The sequence below is a fragment of the Podarcis bocagei genome, assembly GCF_964188305.1.
Source record: "Podarcis bocagei genome assembly, chromosome: 5".
Lineage (NCBI taxonomy): Eukaryota > Metazoa > Chordata > Lepidosauria > Squamata > Lacertidae > Podarcis > Podarcis bocagei.
The window spans coordinates 65710963-65729664 of record NC_138129.1 but is presented as its reverse complement, the minus strand read 5'-3'; the positions used below and the strand labels follow the sequence as shown (position 1 = coordinate 65729664).

Sequence of the window (18702 nt, the reverse complement as noted above, 5' to 3'; positions counted from 1 at the left end):
GTTTAACCCACAGTGCCACCCGTATCCCTGAATGTATATTATTAAATAGTAAATAAATGAAAATTATATCTATATATTAAAAAACAACGATAGCTGTTGCCATCACTGAAATGAACTGCCTTGATTTTAGCTGATCCTAAGATTGACAAGAATAGCCCTCTGCACAAGCAGCTCATCCAAGAGGGTTCTCAGTTATACATATCGTCAGCATCAGGTCCGGCTCAATACATTTTCGCACCTGAGGCAGACCCCAGAATGGCACCTCCCACCCTGCCATGGAAGAAAGTGTGAGCAACAAGGAGGGAAGAAAGGTTGACATCAGCATCTGCCCCCCCCCCCCGTGGATCCTGCCGCCTGAGCCATTCACCTGACCTTGCCTCATGGGTGGGCTGGCCCTGTTCAGCATATATCCTTTGGGAATTCCTTTTAAATTAACACAACAGTAATAACATTGAGGTGGGGGGTATTAGGTGGCAGCTGGTGCACTGGTAGCAAGTAGTAAAGGTGAATGAGGAGAATCCAGTCTCAACAGCAGAGACCATTTAATACCAGTTCTGTATCATAGGCCCCAATTAAGTCTGTGGTGACAGCAAAGGTAGCTTTATAAAGCTGCACTTCTAAACTCACTTCCTAGGGAGCAAGTCCTATTGCTGCATTTGCTACCCCTGGTTTAAAGGGACGCAAGGTAACTCAGATGGGCATCTAAATACTACTGTATTGCATCATTTTCAATATACTGCACTTTTAGATGTTCATCTCTGAGTTTGCATTGGGGGGGTGATATAGATAGAAAACAGCTGTTTGTGCATCCAATTTGCATCAACAAAAACTGCAAACATTTCATATGTTTGCATATAATAAGTGAAGCCGATACTAGAACTTGCCTGTATATTTAATGTACATGTTAAACTTTAAAACAAAGCAGCAAAACAGAACATATCCTTTGTAAAAAGTCCTTTATTTAAAATACATAGTTTGTTGTATGAGCAATGTGTTCCACAAACAACAATAAAACAACATAATTCTATTGTTGGTTTAGTGCCACCAAAAATCAGTGGAGATTAAGGTGATTTAAGCATAATTTGATCTGATTCAAGTTATTTTAGGACTCGGTTTTTGACCAAGCAGCAAAATGCAGTAGCTGTGCTTTCTGGAAGGGCTAATAATGAGAATGATCAATAGAACCAAAAGGTTGCTATCATTTCCTTGTGTCAGTTGTATCCCTTGGTATACATTGGGGGTGGGAGAAAAGGAAGAAGCACAAAGAAAACCAGAAGGAAGGATTCAGGGTCACATCTTGGCCTGTTTTCAGATTGCCACTCTGATCTGGCAAACCTTATCATGCCATCCCTCAATTGATGATTTCTTAATAGGTGGTTGTATTGTGGTGATCATTATTTATTATTTCTCATTTATAACCTACCCCTTCCTCTCCAAAGGGAGCCCAGGGCAACTCGCAATAACAAAATTACATGAGAACAGTATGAAACAGCACTATAATGTAAATAAGCAGTGTATATGAATTGCAATACATACAGATTGCCTGTATTGCCAGACTCTCTCTCTCTCTCTCTCTCTCTCTCTCTCTCTCTCTCTCTCTCACACACACACACACACACACACACACACCCGTATTACCACATTTTGATGAAAATAGGGAGTATTTCTTACCTTGAGACTCTCAAATGAGTTCTCTTGTGTCATTTGAATGCCATTTCGTTAACGAAATGGACTTAAAGCTGATGATGAATTAATGAATGAACACAAAGAAATGTAGAGGAGACAGATGGGGTGGGAAGCAGTGGCACTTTGGGTTTCAGGCTGATTTTTAAGAATAAGGGATATTGTTAAAATGTCAAAGCTGACTCACTGTATGAGGAACCATGCTGAAGAACAACTGGATAGAGAAATGAATACGCTTTGTAATGTTTTGGAATAATAAGTTCCGAGACAGTGTTCATCTTCATGTATTTTTCTTGGTGTTGTGAATCACCTTTTCTATGTTTGCTCTGTAGCAGTTCTTTAATTTTCCTAAGAAAACAAACAAACAAACACGACAATCTTATCCACATTTCCCTGGGAGTAAGTCCCACTGACTTAATAAGATTTACTTCTGAGTAGACATGCACAGGAGTGCACTGTAAAAACAATTGACATACCAATTTAAGGAAACACAAATCCCTCCCTATGCTATGTATGTGGACTCAAAAGCAGATCCCACTGAAATGAGGTTTCCTCCAAAGGAACTGAGTATTGCAGGAGTGAGAAACCTGCCGTCTTCCAGATGTTGATGGGCTGCCAATTCCCATCTACTGGATGGGACTAGTTAGATGTTATGACAATGGGAGGGTTGTAGAGGCTCCCCACCGCTGATGTGTAAGGTGCAACATCCCTATAATTTAATGGAGGTTTGCCAAAAGTGTGATCCTGTATAAATGAAATCTCTACATGTTTCCTTTATTTCACTTATGAGATTCCCTTTTAGCCCTGAAGTAATGGGGCTCTCTACGATGGCACTTTCCCACCTCCTCTTTCTGGGAATAGCACATATAATACATAAATACTTGAAAGGCAAATCAATACAGCATAACCTTATTATGGAAGACTCCTTCTCTCACACATTTTAAATAGGCTGTCAAAAGCGCGGGCCTAGAGATTCTTTCCTGAATACCAATGAAAAGCTGTACGTGAGCTATATATATTTTAAGGATTTTTATTTTTTTTACGTATTAAAAAGAAAAAGAAAAGGTAATAAAGTACTGGTAGCAGCCCTGATCCCCACCCCTCTTTTATTAGGAATGCATTTGTGGATTTCATTAGTAGCATCAAATATTTTGTCTGCGTCTTTTGGGCTTTAATTATTTCAGTACTCAAGCAAAATCAAATAATCGTTCACCAGAACAATCATTGTGCTGCAGAGTGGCAGTGTTTTCGATGGTAATGTTTTCTTTGCCTTTTCTTTGCCATTATCCTTGAGTATAATTGTTTTGATCGCAGGACTGCACTCGTTTGATTGATGGAAATAGGGCTGCTGCTGTTCTTTCTTTTGCATGAAAAAGAAAATCGTCTGCTCCAGCCAGAAAGTTTGCAACTGAACGAACTGAGGTAGTGGTGGCAAAGGTAAAAATGAAGGAGCCACTGTAAATCAACACAAAAGAGAACATAGGTTGATATAGGCTAAAATAGCTTTATTAATTATATTACTGTAAGAAAAAATGCAAATGCATGATAATTAGTATGTACTGACCTCCCAGTCATTGCGGTGCCTTATGCAATGCAATGAAGAAGAAGAAGAAGAAGAAGAAGAAGAAGAAGAAGAAGAAGAAGAAGAAGAAGAAGAGTAGTAGTAGTAGTAGTAGTAGTAGTAGTTTGGATTTGATATCCCGCCTTTCACTCCCTTTAAGGAGTCTCAAAGTGGCTAACATTCTCCTTTCCCTTCCTCCCCCACAACAAACACTCTGTGAGGTGAGTGGGGCTGAGAGACTTCAAAGAAGTGTGACTACCCCAAGGTCACCCAGCAGCTGCATGTGGAGGAGCGGGGAAGCGAACCCAGTTCACCAGATTACGAGACTACCGCTCTTAACCACTACACCACACTGGCTCTCAATGAGAGAGTGCATTAGCATTGAGTGCATTAGCACTGACTACCAGAATACAGGAATAGAGCAGCCTATTTGTTACTAAGTATAAATATTGGCTGTGGATAAGTAGATAACCTAGAACAGAATTAGTCAACATGGCACCCTACGGATGTTCTTGGATGACAACCTCCGTCACACCTGACCATTGGATTGCAGCAAGCTAGGGCTGATGGGAACTGACTGGAGCCCAACAACTTGTGGAGGGCACCCAACCGGGTGCTTCCATTCAAACTCTGTGTTGAGCATTCATCCTGATTCATTTTCACGGAGGCATTAGCCATTTAATGGGCATTCATTATGATTTGTTGGCAGGGAAGCTGGATGGATGTTGCATCAAAGGAAGAGTTCTCCCATACTCTCCAGTGCACTTTCCCATCACTTTCCTTTCAGCAAATAGTCCAGTCTTTTAAGGAAGAGGATGTGTTGCGCAAGATCGCCCTGTCAGTTATAACTGCAATATAATCTGAATTTGCCAATATGATTGAATCCCATCCAAAACATGTGCCAGTCTGGAAGTGCTTATTTTGGCTACCCCTGGGACAGAGAGGCACTTCTTTCTCTTTCTCCCTCTCTTCCTCCATGAAAACTGGGTATTTGGGGAAGGGGCAAACTCCCTGCATTGCTGCTCCCTTCGATTCAGGGATTCAGGCTGACTTTGAATAGGCTCCCTATTGTTCTCTCTCCCTAGCCTATGATACAGAACTGGTGTTAAGGTAAGGGGGGGCATGTACAAGGCCCTAGACTCTGTGGGATTACAAACGAAATTAATAATAGGAAAAATGTCTCATTTGGGGAATGTTATGTTTAAGACTTAGGTGTTGTGTGGAGGAAAAAGTTGGGTTAGGTTGTTGTAGTTATAAATGCTGGTGGTAGTTATAAATACTGTATTTTCTAAAGCCAACCTCTGTTTTGGGGGGAGGGTCAGTAGCAAGAGTGTGTGTAATGCTTTGCTATATATTTGATGTGATTGATCTTACTACTTAGTTTGTTTCATGTATACTCCTCCAATGAGGAGCCAGTGGGATGAAAATGAAATGGGATTTATTCTAAATATATTATGATCTGCATTGTGTTGAATTTTGCTATGTGTGATGCTGTGGAATTAGGGGGAGGGGGGCTTCCCATTTGCCATATGTTTCATCAAGCAAAATCAAAAGCCAAATGACCCTGTTAAGAGAGGTGCTTCCAAAGCCATCTTCTTATTTTTTTCCCCCACTCAGTCTCTAACTGTTTAAAATAATGCAGAAATTCAAGCTATTTAATTACACTTGGGAAAGCATTCAATAATATCAATTATCCTAAAGACGTGCCTCAGAACTACTCAGGTGTCACTGTAGATTTAAAAGGTCTTATTTCTGATCGGCCTGAAATCCTCCAGCTGTGAAGATGTGCTAACTAGATAATAGATATGCTACACCGAACTGAACACATCAGGAAAATAAATCTAACTCGTCAGCAAACAGCATCCGAAGATTTGCTAGGGCTTCGCAAGGTGCCCACTCCTGTTCAGTAGATTTATACACCTTATGAGATCAATAGGACCGTGAAGAACGACTTACTACCAAAAGGGGGGGGGTCCTGCATATTTGACCCATCGAGTCATATTATCTGCAAGCCAACCTTTTCCTCAAGGTGCCACTTTCTATTAGTTTCAGAGCACCAAATGCCCAGTGATCACTTGCTGAAAGCATATTGCCTTCACTTAGCACGCCGTAAACGTGAATTTTCAATTAGCCACACTTCATTCGGCAACATAGATAATTCACTTCCTTTAGATCGCTGAGTAACTGACCTTCACTGAACAGGTTAAAGGGAGAAATAATGCAGACTTTATCGGCTAATATATGGGTGGCTTCTTCAGCGGTTTTCAAGTTTTCTGCCCTCAAGAGAACACTCTCAAAATTGACTCCTCTGCCTAGCAACACTGTGCCTTCCATGTGAGATGCAGAGGATTCTGAGAAATGCTATAAGGCACATGGTTCATGTGGTCACCAGCCATGCCTATCAGTCTACACCTTTGCCATGTATGGCCTACAGCTCAACAGATGTTACATCTTGCCATTCCACCGGTGCAAGAAACTTCTGCTTGCGGAACAGACCTTCCTCCTCCTGTCCTCTCCCTTGCAGCCCCCACCCACAAACCCTCAAAATCTGTTCCTGACCCCAAAATAATGACCGATATGACAATAAATGTGTGACTGGCCGGACACATATTATATTGTTCTTGAAGATCTGCATTTGATCCCAGTTTGCTACCAAGTCCATTTCATGATGTTAACAGCGACATATCAAACCTAAATGGCTTGGGCCCAAAATATCAAAAAGTACCTTCTCCCATGTTGACATTTCTAGGTGCTAAGATCAGCGTGGGAGGCCCTGCTGATAGTGTCACCCCTCTCTCTGGCTTGTGGGGCAGCTGTGTGTAAGAGAGCCTTTACTGTGGTGGCCCCAGATTGTGGAATGATCGCCTCCTATAACACACTTCTTTACCCAGGCCTTTGGTTGGGTGTATATATGTCCTCCTCCTGTACTGCTGTGCTGTGTAGTTATTTTTTATAGTGGTTGTTTTTCTGGTTTTATTTTATTATTTTAATGTGCACTGTACTTGTTTTAATTGTGACCCATTCTAACATCGTTTGAAACGCAGGCTATAAGTACAAATAAATTCATCTCTTGTTGCCATTATTTACTTCGGCCTCAAAGGCACCCTTCCTGGGAAAGTTATTTTTTCACAGAGATCTAACCTTCATCTTCCACATTGAAGATACATGCAGAAAATTCATTCAGTTTCTCTGAGTAACAATTGCAAGGGAATAATTTATAGCATTATTATTCATAATAATAATAATTAAATTTGTATACTGCCCTATATCCGCAGGTCTCAGGGCAGTTCACAGTTTCATAGTTGCCAAATATTACAAATGTTTGCCACAAATCTTATGAAAAGCCCCAATTGAGGATATGATCAAAATATTAAGAAGCTTGACACACATACACAAACATATAAAAGGTTGGCGCCAGGAGCTGATTCCACTGAGCTCTCTGAGGATCAACCGTCAACATGGTTGTGAAATATGCATCTGCATGTGAATGCCAAGTGCAATTAAAGACTCCGAAATAAAAAAGTACTTTTAGTTTTAGCCTTTTTTTAACCCAGTGCACCATTATATTAAGAAGTTCATTTTTAACTCTCTGGGGTTGACAATTGTCATCTGTCATTTATCTTTTCTGAAATGACACTTGTTTAAATTAGTTATACTTAGCAGAAACTGCAAGGAATATGGATATCTTTGAGTTTCTGGATTGAAGCAGTTGCTCTTGGGAAGCCCGCAATCCCTTTATAACCTTCTGCACCTTGTGCTTATAATCCTTGTTTTGTCTTCATTGATTTATTAATGCTCTTCTCACTCATAAGCATAGCATCTATCTGTGGTTTGCAGAGGGATAAATTAATTCTACTTTATTGGTCACTTGCGGCTTACACAGGCATTTAAGAGCACTTCATAATGTTCAACACAAGATGAATAAAGAGGATCTATACTAATTGTATTTATTTCAGCTCACTCCACCAGACTATATTTCAGTTTATATCCAGTGCTTTGTTCTATGTTCTACATTTAGCTCAGATTCAGTGCCCTTTCAAATGTGGATTATTAAGATCCTATGAACAAAAATAATAACTTAAGATACTCTAACACAAGGAGTGGGGATCATGTATCCCTCCTGGGGTTTCTATGTCCCAGTCAGCATGGCCAATGGTCAGCGATGATGGGAATTATAGTCCAGCAACACCTGGAAGGCCAGAGCTCCCTCAGTCCTGTCCTACACAATACAAACTATCCTCAGCCCAAAAGTGCATTGCAGTCCTAACTTTGTGATGGGCAGAAATAAGTAAGTGACTGGGGTGGGAAGAACCCTGGGAAGTTCTGATCTGGAAAATTCAGGGACGGAGCTAACTACAGACCTGCCAACTGTCCCATTTTAAGCGGGACATCCCAGATCACAGAAGCCAATCCCAGCTTCAATCCTGGAATGTCCCATTTTTTGGTCTGGCACTCTGGCCAATTTCTGGCAACCAGCCTCTTGGCCAATTTCTCCATGTAGTCTCTTGCTTGGATTAACTCCACCCACCAAGGCAGTCAGCTCTGTGATCACTCCTTTGAAATGTTCAAAGTTGACTCTAGTGTCACAACAGAAGCATCACACAATAGGGCTTGGTTTTCCAGTCATGTCTAGGCAGAGTTGTAAAGTGGGCTGGAATCCCACATCTGTAGGCTCTCCAGAGAGTTGTATTTTTTAAAAAACGTATTTAAATCTTTTTATTTAAGTCCATTTTTGGAGTGTCTTGTTTGCTATCACTCTTGGTTCTTTTGCTGCTTATTTCCTTCTCTCTCTTTCCAAAATGTGGAAATCAAACAAAATCATTGTGACGACTCTTTCTTAGAAATCAACAATTTCTAAATAACATGGGGGGGGGCTGCAGAAATAAATTAATTGTGAGAACCTTCAACTTTTTTTCAATCCTGTTTGCTAAATGTGTTTTCGCTACCTGCTGTGATGCCATTTTTGTGTTTCTTTCTTTTCCCAACCAGGGATCACAATGGCTGGTAACCAGAATAGATATGCACTGCTGTATTTTGGTGTTGCTGTACATTTGGGTATTGCTGCCTGAATCACTCACACAGGAATCCCAGCCAATTAGGATCAACTCGTGAGGGGCATGACATCAGAATACTATGTCTCCAAGCAGATTTGGGTACAGGCCAAAGCAACTGCTTTACCTGGTTTAAATTATGCATCTGGTGTACCTTGTCTCAAGACAATACAGGAAAATGTTGCAAGGAAACAGATGACAAGCAAATGAAAAACGGCAACACAATATGCCCCTCTTCCTTTTATGCAGGATGTTCGATCAGATGCAGAAAGACTTATGGGACAAAGCAGGGTGATAAAGGCAGCCTGGAATATTATGTCATTTTGCAAAGAGGTTTCCCCTGGAATTATATTAAGTGCAATGAAATGCTTAGTTGTGTGTCAGAGCTGTACAGAATAGTAAGATCCCCCAAAATCCTCACAACCTACGCCTGTAATATTAAGAGGATTCTCAGAAAACATGCCGATGTCATAGTAAAAAAAAAAAAAATCACATTCCCTCTTGTCGACTAAGACTAATGTTAATTCAAGTCATACATAAGCAAACCCTTTTTAACAGTGAGGGTTCAAGGCCTACCAGTCTCCCTTGAGAGCTCTGCCAAGCAACAACTGTCAGCTTACAGCAGCACAGAAGGCTATGGAATTATTATTTTTTAAGAAGACAGAGAATTAGTGAAACTATGAGAATAATCCCGTTCATTACGGAACAGAACTCTCTACATCGTATTGCAATAATGTATTTAAAATGTTAACATTCTGCAGGGAAATGCGTCAAATGCATTAAGGCTCACATCTCTCATTTAAGGAATAGAAGGGAAAGCATAGAAGCACCAACATCTCTGGGATTTGTAAGGTTCCTATAAATAAACCCAACAGGCATTCTTGCTTCCCTTTAATATTACCCAGCAGAAAGACTTTATATCTGTTAAGTTGTGGGTGAACATATCAGACGACACAGCGATTCTTCAAACAGCTCTTGTTTATTCACAGGCCAGAATAGGACTGAACTGAAGGGTTCAGCCAGCCAGCCTAGAACGCAACAGTAACCATTTTCTGTAACTATCCAATCACTGAATGTCACTTTCAATCCCTTATTTGCATATGTGGACCTGAGTGAAAACTATCCACAGTATCCCCCTGCTGGCCCAGGGTGAGAACTTCAGTACATAACACCATCCATTGCTGTTTATTTCAAATGCAACATTAATGTATAGAATCAAGCACATGTGTTCATGGAAGGCAGTGCCAATGGGTGCTTCCAGACTCATCCTTTACTGAATAATCGCCATGTCCTTTTCATTCAAATTCTTCAGGGCTTCCAAACGACATCATCTTCCATTTGCAGTTGTTTCAGATTTTTTTTCAGGCTAATCACTTTGAACTACTTTTTTCCGTATGACAGAAAACCTAATAAGTGAGGAAACGGGAGCTTTCTTGCTCCACACCCTCTGTGTGAAAGCTGTATGGTGGGATATAAGAATAAAAACATCAAAAGAACCATATCATTGTAGAGTTGGAAGAGACCCTGAGGGTCATCTAGTCCAGCCCCCTGCAATGCAGGAATGTCAACTAGGTCCTACATGACAGCTGACCATCCAACCACAGCTAGTAGAACCAGTGGTCAGGGATGATGGGAATTGTAGTCCAAAAACAGCTGGAGACCCAAGTTTGGGAAACACTGGTCTAAAAGGACCCCCTTATATTGAAATGCTTCAATATAAGCATGTTGCTATCCCAGTAATTCTATCCAAAGCACAATTAAATGTGGCAACACTCACATTAAAAATTCCTTATGAGAGGCTAATTGAAAACCAGTTCAAACCCGTGGGGACAGATTGTTGAAAGGCCTTAATTATGGCAGGTTCAGAAATCGGAGGAAATTAGCCACCAACAAGGACTGCATTCTCAGAACAGCAGGTTGAGATGTTTTCAAACTGTAGTCCACATCATCTGGACCTGATTTTAGTTCATCAAAGTCAGAAGAAAAAAACCTGTATTGCTGCCACAACCATCATTTCTGGCCACCTCATTACATGGAACGGTGAAGATCCATCATGCCCATTGGCAGAAAAGCGACCAAAAATGACTAAGAGGCTTCAGGGATACGATCTATTAAAAAAGATGAAAAGCTCATTTCAGCTGTCATCAATATAAATACTCAAATCCTAGGCTTAAAGTCTGATCACAAGCAAATAGGACGTGATAACAGAGTAAAAACATTTAAAGGGTATAAATGCCTAGGATGGATGATTCTGCACTGCAATGGGATGGTGATGTATGGAGGGTTTAGACATCATTTCTTCCCTGGGGTGGGGGGGGGGAATACTAATTTTGCCCATTCTCAGGTTGCTACATGTTCTCCTCTTCTCTGAGCAAAAAGAAGCTCTTGGGGGAGCAAGAGGGGGTTCGTTTCCTTTGGCCAACAGAGCACTGGAGGCTCCTGTGTCACTGAAATAACTGCTTCATTTCCTAATAAACAAGCAGAGCCAGGGGTGAAGGAAGGGAGGTGCGGTGGGTGTGGGCCGCCCCAGGTGTCACCACTGAGCGGGGTGACAAAATGTCGGCCGGCACTCACCGCAGGGCCTGCAGCACGCCCGAGCCACACATCTTTCCTAGGAGAGACGTGGTGGCTTGGGCGCGCGCAGGCTCCATGCTGTCCAAACGGTCCGCCCGCTGCCTCCCCCCCCCCAGCTGTAGGGCAGCTGAGTGGGAGGAGACAGGCAGACTCTGGAGCCTCCGTGGTGTGCCCTGTCCCTATGGGCGGCTCGCCCTGCCCCTGGACACACTGCCCCAGGTGCCTGAGCGGCTTCCTCCACCGCTAAGCAGAGCGTAGTGGAAGGAAGTGAGCACCCCTGGAGCAGGCAGCAGTTCCTCAGACGACAACTTATGTAGCTGCCATCTCAGGCTGCACCCTCACTTTTTAGCTGAGGCAAGTTAGGAAACTTTCAGCTCTTTCTCTTTTCACCCAAACTGCTGTTCCCCTCTCGCTTTCAAACATATACTCTGAGGTTCCATAATTGCAGATAAATTGCCCATCCAGGGAACCATCCGCCATTATTAAGAATCCCCTTTGTCATCCTTTCCCACACTGAGTGAAATCATGAACCCATCCTAGCTCTCCCTCTCAACATGCTGCCAGTTCTTCCTTCCTTTGTACTCTCCCGGTCTGGCTACTATCCCCTTTCCTGGATTGCCACAGCAACCATCTTCCACATCCACAGCTATTACCGAATAAACTGCACACATTAGTCATCAGAATTATTCAGGTTAATCACGGACCCAGAAAGTTAAATGTCTTTTAAGGGAGTTGAAAGGCTCTTTTTTGAGTGTTACAGTTCCATACAGTTGCTGGCCTTTCCACAGCCCTTTAAAAAAATAAAAATAAAACGTATGTTTAAATAAATACAAATTAATAAAAGGTTCACGAAATGACACAGACAAAGGGCTAAAAAAGTGGTGCCACTTGGCTCTAATTACATCACGCCCAGAAATCTAACAGGTACTCTTGACAAATACAATTCCCACAGTAATCACAGTAGCAACGAGTACGCTATGTGAGTAAACATTTCATCTTGCCAGCTGCAAAACACAGCAGTTTGAGAGCTCGGGAAATATAATATCTTTGCCAGTAAAGTGCATTCTCTGGGAAACATAGGAATACTATGCGCAACAAATGCACATTTATTACACAACTGCATGAACTGAACATGTTTGCATGAACTGAGACAACATTTCCTGTATTTATACAATAGAGTTTCTACCAGGTAAACTGCCTTAAAATTAAAATGATGTCAGTAGAACTTCTAAATAAAATCAGGATAATGTCTCACAACAACAAACCTTTTCAAACAGAGGGCTAGATCTGGCTCCTTTCAACTCCTGTTTCCAATTACTCTGTGACAGGCATCGTTTTAGACATATTTAATTATATTTATTTTAAAACAAAAAAATACCAATGTTACCTTTTAGGGTCAAACCCTCCAAAGGCGGCTTCCAGTCATGCATCACACAACACATAGCCTCTCCTTATAAGCAGCTGAGCTTTGTTAAATCCAACTAATGACAGAAAATTGTCTTCTTTTTTTGACAATGATGAACTTAGTACAAGATAGTTCTATTATGAATGTCTTTAATAGTGGTCAAATGCCTCTGCAATTTTAAATATGGAGAGCTGATCGCAGTGGCAGAGGGGTGGGGGTCGGTTTCCTTAGAAGTTCCTTAAATATTCATATTCCCATCACCACCAGTAGCAATGACTTGAACAGAAAGCTTCATGATATAAAGGAGGTGATGAAAGGAAAATTGAGGTCTGTGATGTTCCTTTCATGTACACTTATAAGAGTAGGTGCAGGGAAAACATTTTATCTTTCTGCTTTCCAGATTTCTCTGTTTTCTCCTGCTTGAATAATATATCCTACAGAGAACCAGCGAAAGGTATTTATAGCACGGAACGCAGTAAGCCCGTTGCCAGGCCCTTTGTTCCTGTGAATCGTAGACTTGCATCGTGCTAGCTTTGCACAACAGCCTTGGAAACAGAAATTTAGTCACGGAGAAACCCAATTTTAGGGCCCAAACAGGCAGTTTTGATGGTCACGATATAAATAAAATTACTGAAATGGGGGTTTTATTACTTCTTTCACATCTGAAGCTTTAATGAGTTTGTTTGTGTGCCCTCAGGGTGAAATGATGCCACAGGCAGAGGCCTACATAAGTCCAAACACTGAAAGTGGTACTGTACTTGATTTCTGAAAAGTTTTCACTTTCCAGAGCATATGATATATTCCAAATATCTGTTCCAAAGCCATGCAGCTTCACCTCTTTAACCATTCCAATTTTTCATGCGTTTTTAGTAATCACTCAACCATTGTGGGTCTCAGCATCTTCTCTCTTTTGGGTAATTATCAAAGATACATCTAAGCGACTTTTCTTCATTGCAACTGCAGCTGTTATATTCTTTACAAAATCTGGAATAACCCCACGGAAGATTCCATTTAGACAGTGGGACTGCTCTGTTCACAAGTAAATGGTAGCAGAAAAGGAAAAAGCTGACAAAAAAGAATTGTAGGTTTTTACTGTACTCTTCAGCTACTGAAGACATTTCACCTGTACTTCACCTCAACTTTTAATGACTCCAAATAATCTTTCTCTCAGTTCCATTTTTAGCCTAAATTATAGCCCAATTAATCTTCTGTTTAAATAGGCTTTGGTGGTCACTATTGTTCTCCATAGGGACGCGGGTGGCACTGTGGGTAAAAGCCTCAGCGCCTAGGGCTTGCCGATCGAAAGGTCGGCGGTTCGAATCCCCGCGGCGGGGTGCGCTCCTGTTGCTCGGTCCCAGCGCCTGCCAACCTAGCAGTTCAAAAGCACCCCCGGGTGCAAGTAGATAAATAGGGACGCTTACTGGCGGGAAGGTAAACGGCGTTTCCATGTGCTGCGCTGGCTCGCCAGATGCAGCTTTGTCACGCTTGCCACATGACCCGGAAGTGTCTCCGGACAGCGCTGGCCCCCAGCCTCTTAAGTGAGATGGGCGCACAACCCTAGAGTCTGTCAAGACTGGCCCGTACGGGCAGGGGTACCTTTACCTTTACCTTTTATTGTTCTCCATATAATTGTTTGTGTACACATATGTGTATGTGTGTGTGTGTGTGTGTGTGTGCGCACACACACACACACACACACACACACACACACACCAAATGAGAAGAAAGACACTTTGGGAGCTCCCAGGTCAGGATTGATTGATTGATTGATTGATTGATTGATTGATTGATTGATTGCAATGTCCACATGCCATTCTGGCATCAAAATTTCAGCCTGCACCCCACCATCCTGCCCCTCAATTTATCTTGGATTTACCCTGGAAAAATCTGAAAAGCTACAAAATCCTGTTGTGAACCCAGTCACAGTGAAACACACACACACACCCAAGGGAGCAAGGCCTGAGCCAAGAAGGTGAACAAACTGGACAGGATAATCATGTAATGGCCCAGCGGGGTGGAAAAGAAGAGTTTGGATTTGATATCCCGCTTCATCACTACCCAAAGGAGTCTCAAAGCGGCTAACATTCTCCTTTCCCTTCCTCCCCCACAACAAACACTCTGTGAGTGGGGCTGAGAGACTTCAGAGAAGTGTGACTGGCCCAATGTCACCCAGCAGCTGCATGCGGAGGAGTGGGGAAGTGAACCCAGTTCACCAGATTACGAGTCCACCGCTCTTAACCACCACACCATGCTGGCTCTGGTATCATTCTGTCTGGCATGTACCCCAGATCAATGTAATATACGATAATATACACCCCTTATTTATGCAGCCAAATGCTCTGCCACTGAGCTACACTCCCTCACACCCATTATTTATGAACATAAGGATTATTTATTTATGCCCAGCAGGATCAGGCCAAAACCCCACCTAGTCCAGCATCCTCTTCTCATAGTAGTCAACCAGATGCCAAGCAAAGATTGAAACACAGCAGAATTCTCTCCGCTTGTCGTTCTAAGCAACTAGGGAGGAATTCAGCTACATGCTGCTGCAAATGTACTGTCAGCACAAGGATTCCTGCTTGCCACATGGAACAATCTCCCCTCTCCTCCCCACGCATGCTGTTCTGGGGGTTCTCCCACCTCACCCCCTAGAGCCAATTTGGGGGGTGGGGAGCGGAGGAAGGGGGGAAGCCCTATTGCTCCGGCAGAAGTCCTTGCATGCCCTTCCACTAGGAGGACCAGTTAGCTGAATATGACCCTCCATATTCAGAGGTTTGCTGCCTCCAGTACCGGAGACAGAACATAACCACCATGGCTGATGGCCATTGATAGCCTTATCTTGAATTTGCCATATGTGTGGAGGACAGACACCCACCAGGTCTCTGGTTCTGAGGTGCTGTACCCACTACAGTGCAGTGTGGCTAAGAAATGTCCATTCAAATGAAGGCGCGAGGCTACGCAGAGACAGACTGTTTCAGTTCCCAGTGACTCTCACCAATTCCTGTGGGGTGAAATAAATGGAGGTGGGACCCACGCCAGATACGTAATTATGTCAACAGGAACAAGGACCAGAGGGCAGCCCTGCTTCATTAACATCTAGCGTGTAAATTAGAGATGGGGATGTTGTTGGACTCCAACTCCCATCAGCCCCAGCCAACATGGCCAACAAGCAGGGATGATGTGAGTTGGAGCCCGAACAATGCATGAAAATCCCCAGTTTTCCCATTCCTCTTCAAAGTGGCTGCCTCTCACTCCTACAAGAAATGAATGAGGGCAAAGCCATCTTAAGGACCCCCCCTCCCTTCACACCCATCCTGCTTGTCATGATGTGCATTTTGCTGGTCCTATATTAATTCCACTTCTGTTTATCTGAAGTGGAATTAAGATTATTAGCTGACTGCTTCAATAACAGACATTTCAGTACTAATACATAACTGTCAAGTATAACAACATCTGGCAGAGTTCTGTTTAGCCGGACAAATTGTTAAGAGTCAATGATTACAACCTGCAATAAACAGAGATTAGCAACTTATTATTGTACTGAATTAATGTTTTGCGGCTTTTAGGACCTGTGTGGGCTGACTGTTCCACTGAAATGTTTCAGTGCCATGGAAACGCCGGTAGATATTTTCTCTTAATTGCATGAATGGCTGACAGATAACAGTGCAGCACTGTGGAATTAAGTCCTTGATTGCTGGTGAATTGTGCCCAGAGTGGGGAGCAAAGAGAGCTGCGCACTGAATTGGCATGAAGGAAGGCCACAACTTGGTTGCAAACGTACAGACATCCAAACAGCTGGGCTCTACCAAGACACAGGCAGACTTGAGGTTCCAGTTGCCTTAGACCAAGTCAGAACACTGGTCCATATATCATAGCATTGCCTCCAAGGTTTCAGGCAGGAGTCTTTCTGAGCCTGACCTGAAGATGCCAGGGATTGAATGCAGATGCTCTGTCACTGAACTACCGGCTTCCCCTGTACTAATGTGCTTTTTTCCTTTAAAAAAATATGTTTAGGGGTACTCTCCTTTTGACTCAAGAAAATCACCATTTCATAGTTCGAATCGGGAAAAATACAGTAAATGGACAAAAGTACAGATTCACAAAATGTTTAGGGGTATGCGTACCCCCCTCCCCCAAAAAAACACACTAAATATAACCCAGCCTACAAGCTATCAATAGCATAACAGGGAGGCAGTTTATTACTCAGCAAAGCGCACACCAAGATCCCTGGCAAGTAGCTGGAATACCTTGCGTGGTATTATTCAGTTTGCTGACAAACAGAAAGTCATTCAGGTAATGGGGAATGTGACCAAGCCTTTTTGACAGTCACTGGGAAAGAAGGTGAACATTTTGAATGCAGCACAAGTTATCGAGCAACCCCATGGATGTGACTTTGCTGTAGCAGTACTTCTCTCAAAAAGAATTTTAACGAGGTAAAGACTGCAGAACCACAGGAAGCAACCAGAAGCCATTTATATATTAAAAAATCATACATGTAAAATTCACTGTCCCAGAAATGGGTTGTAAGTCCTGGAAGACCTGCTTCCCTGCCTTGCAGGCCTCTTTTTCACCTGGCTGGGAGAGCAGGGTCCTGACTGACTCCAGCTACAAAACCTGAGTCTGCTGAACAGAATATTGGGCAGGGGCATTGTTTATGGAGGTTGGGGGGGATTGTTACTGTTAATTTTTTGTACCTTCATTTTGGATCTTGTGATTTGGGTCTTATGATTTATGTGGAAATTGTTCAATTTGGTCGTGTACTTTTTGATGTTTTCTCTGTTGTTTATGGCCACTTGTGTTATATTTGTAGCTATATAATTTTAAATGCCTTGAGCGTGGCTTTAACTTTAGAAAGGCAGCATACAAACAAAATGATTGATTGAAGAAGAAGCTCACATTAGTTACAGTGCCTCTTTGAAAAGCAGGTCTGACATCATAGTTCTTTACACTCAAAACTTTTGTGTTTAGCGAGTCCAGGTGCCTAAAAGTAGAATTTCTAAGGGTAAAGAAAAAAGAAAAAAATCAGCATGGATCTTCAAATCACCGGGCCTGTGCAGCTCAAACTCCCAACTGGGAAAGTAAAGATTAATATAAATACAGCATGACTTGGTCTGATCATCGAGTAAAAGAGTGTTAATTCCCTGTGCAGCTAATGCTCAATCTGAATTTAAATCATTATAGCTCAATCAGCTCCCATGCCTAATAACAGCAGTATTAATGTCCCCAAACCAGTAATATTAACATTAATAATTGGCGTTATTAGCACATATCAAAGGGAGAACTACATTCCTTGGATTGCAAGCAGAGCTCAGTTAAGGAACAAGACCTTATAGCCAAGAGAAAGTCTCTGGTAACAAGAAACTTATTCTTAGTACCCTTTAAACGAGAATTGTTTTTTCCCCTAATGGTTACCATGAAGCTTTACGCCCCCAGAAACTGTTCTCTGACTAGATGGATGTGGGTAGTTTGGCACACTTCCGTAGCATTACTCAAATCTGTTGGATTTTATTTTCACCTCATTACATTACTCTTACCATCTTCGACAGTTCTCATATTTTAAATTCATTTGTAGTCTAAATTTAGAGCTGTCGAAAGTGGAGAAACCGAGGTTTGGGGGGGGGAGTATGCCTCAAAACCAACTTAATTATAACCTCATATATTGTCATAAATTTTCATAACACTGTATAAAAGCTTATATAAGCACCTTCCTGATAAATAACAAAGAGCAGCAGGAATAGACGATATACAAGGAACGGGTAAAAAAGGGGGGAAAGTGTTCCTTCAGTCATAGATCTTCTTAAAAAAAAATCTATTGAAAATACCAGATTAACTGAAATATGGACTTGACTTTGTCAGGAGGATTTCATCAATCCCCATATTGGAAGATAAGAAATAATTCTTTACTTATAACAAAAGAGGAAGTATTTCTCTGGTCTATGTGTCTTAATTCTCTTGCTTATTTTATGAACCTAGTAATCATTGGCAGTCTAGATCCTAGGCCAAACTCTCAAATCATTGGTGGTCTATATCCTAAGACAAACTCTCAACTCTGACTATGAAGTTGTCCTGCCCTTCCCCATTCCTGCTATGGAACTGCCCTGCCCCACCTCCCATTGTACTGAAACTTATCAGCAGTCTGCTTTGGATGGTGGCTGTGATCACAGCAGCATCTCCCCCACTGGGGCAGAGCCACAGCCACCACTACCAGTTGCATATACTGGCCAGGGAAGAGTGAGGCAGAGATTATGTCCTAACTCGCTACCTCTCCCCGCCACCAACCTCAAAGTGGGTTTAAGTCAGGCATAGGCAGACTTGGCCCTCTGGATGTTTTGGGACTGCAACTCCCATCATCTCTAGCTAACAGGATCAGTGGTCAGGGATGATGGGAATTGTAGTCCCAAAACATCCGGAGGGCCTAGATTGCCGTG

At 42.3% G+C, this 18702-nt stretch overlaps 1 long non-coding RNA gene across 1 annotated transcript in view; it reads right to left on the bottom strand.

The window, feature by feature from the left end:
- The window catches only part of LOC308587847, a 44709-nt gene extending 42922 nt beyond the window's left edge, over positions 1–1787 (bottom strand). The window contains exon 1 of the long non-coding RNA XR_014008548.1: positions 1672–1787. This is a non-coding gene — a long non-coding RNA (uncharacterized lncRNA). The remainder of the gene's footprint in view (positions 1–1671) is intronic.
- Between the last annotated feature and the right edge of the window lie 16915 nt (positions 1788–18702).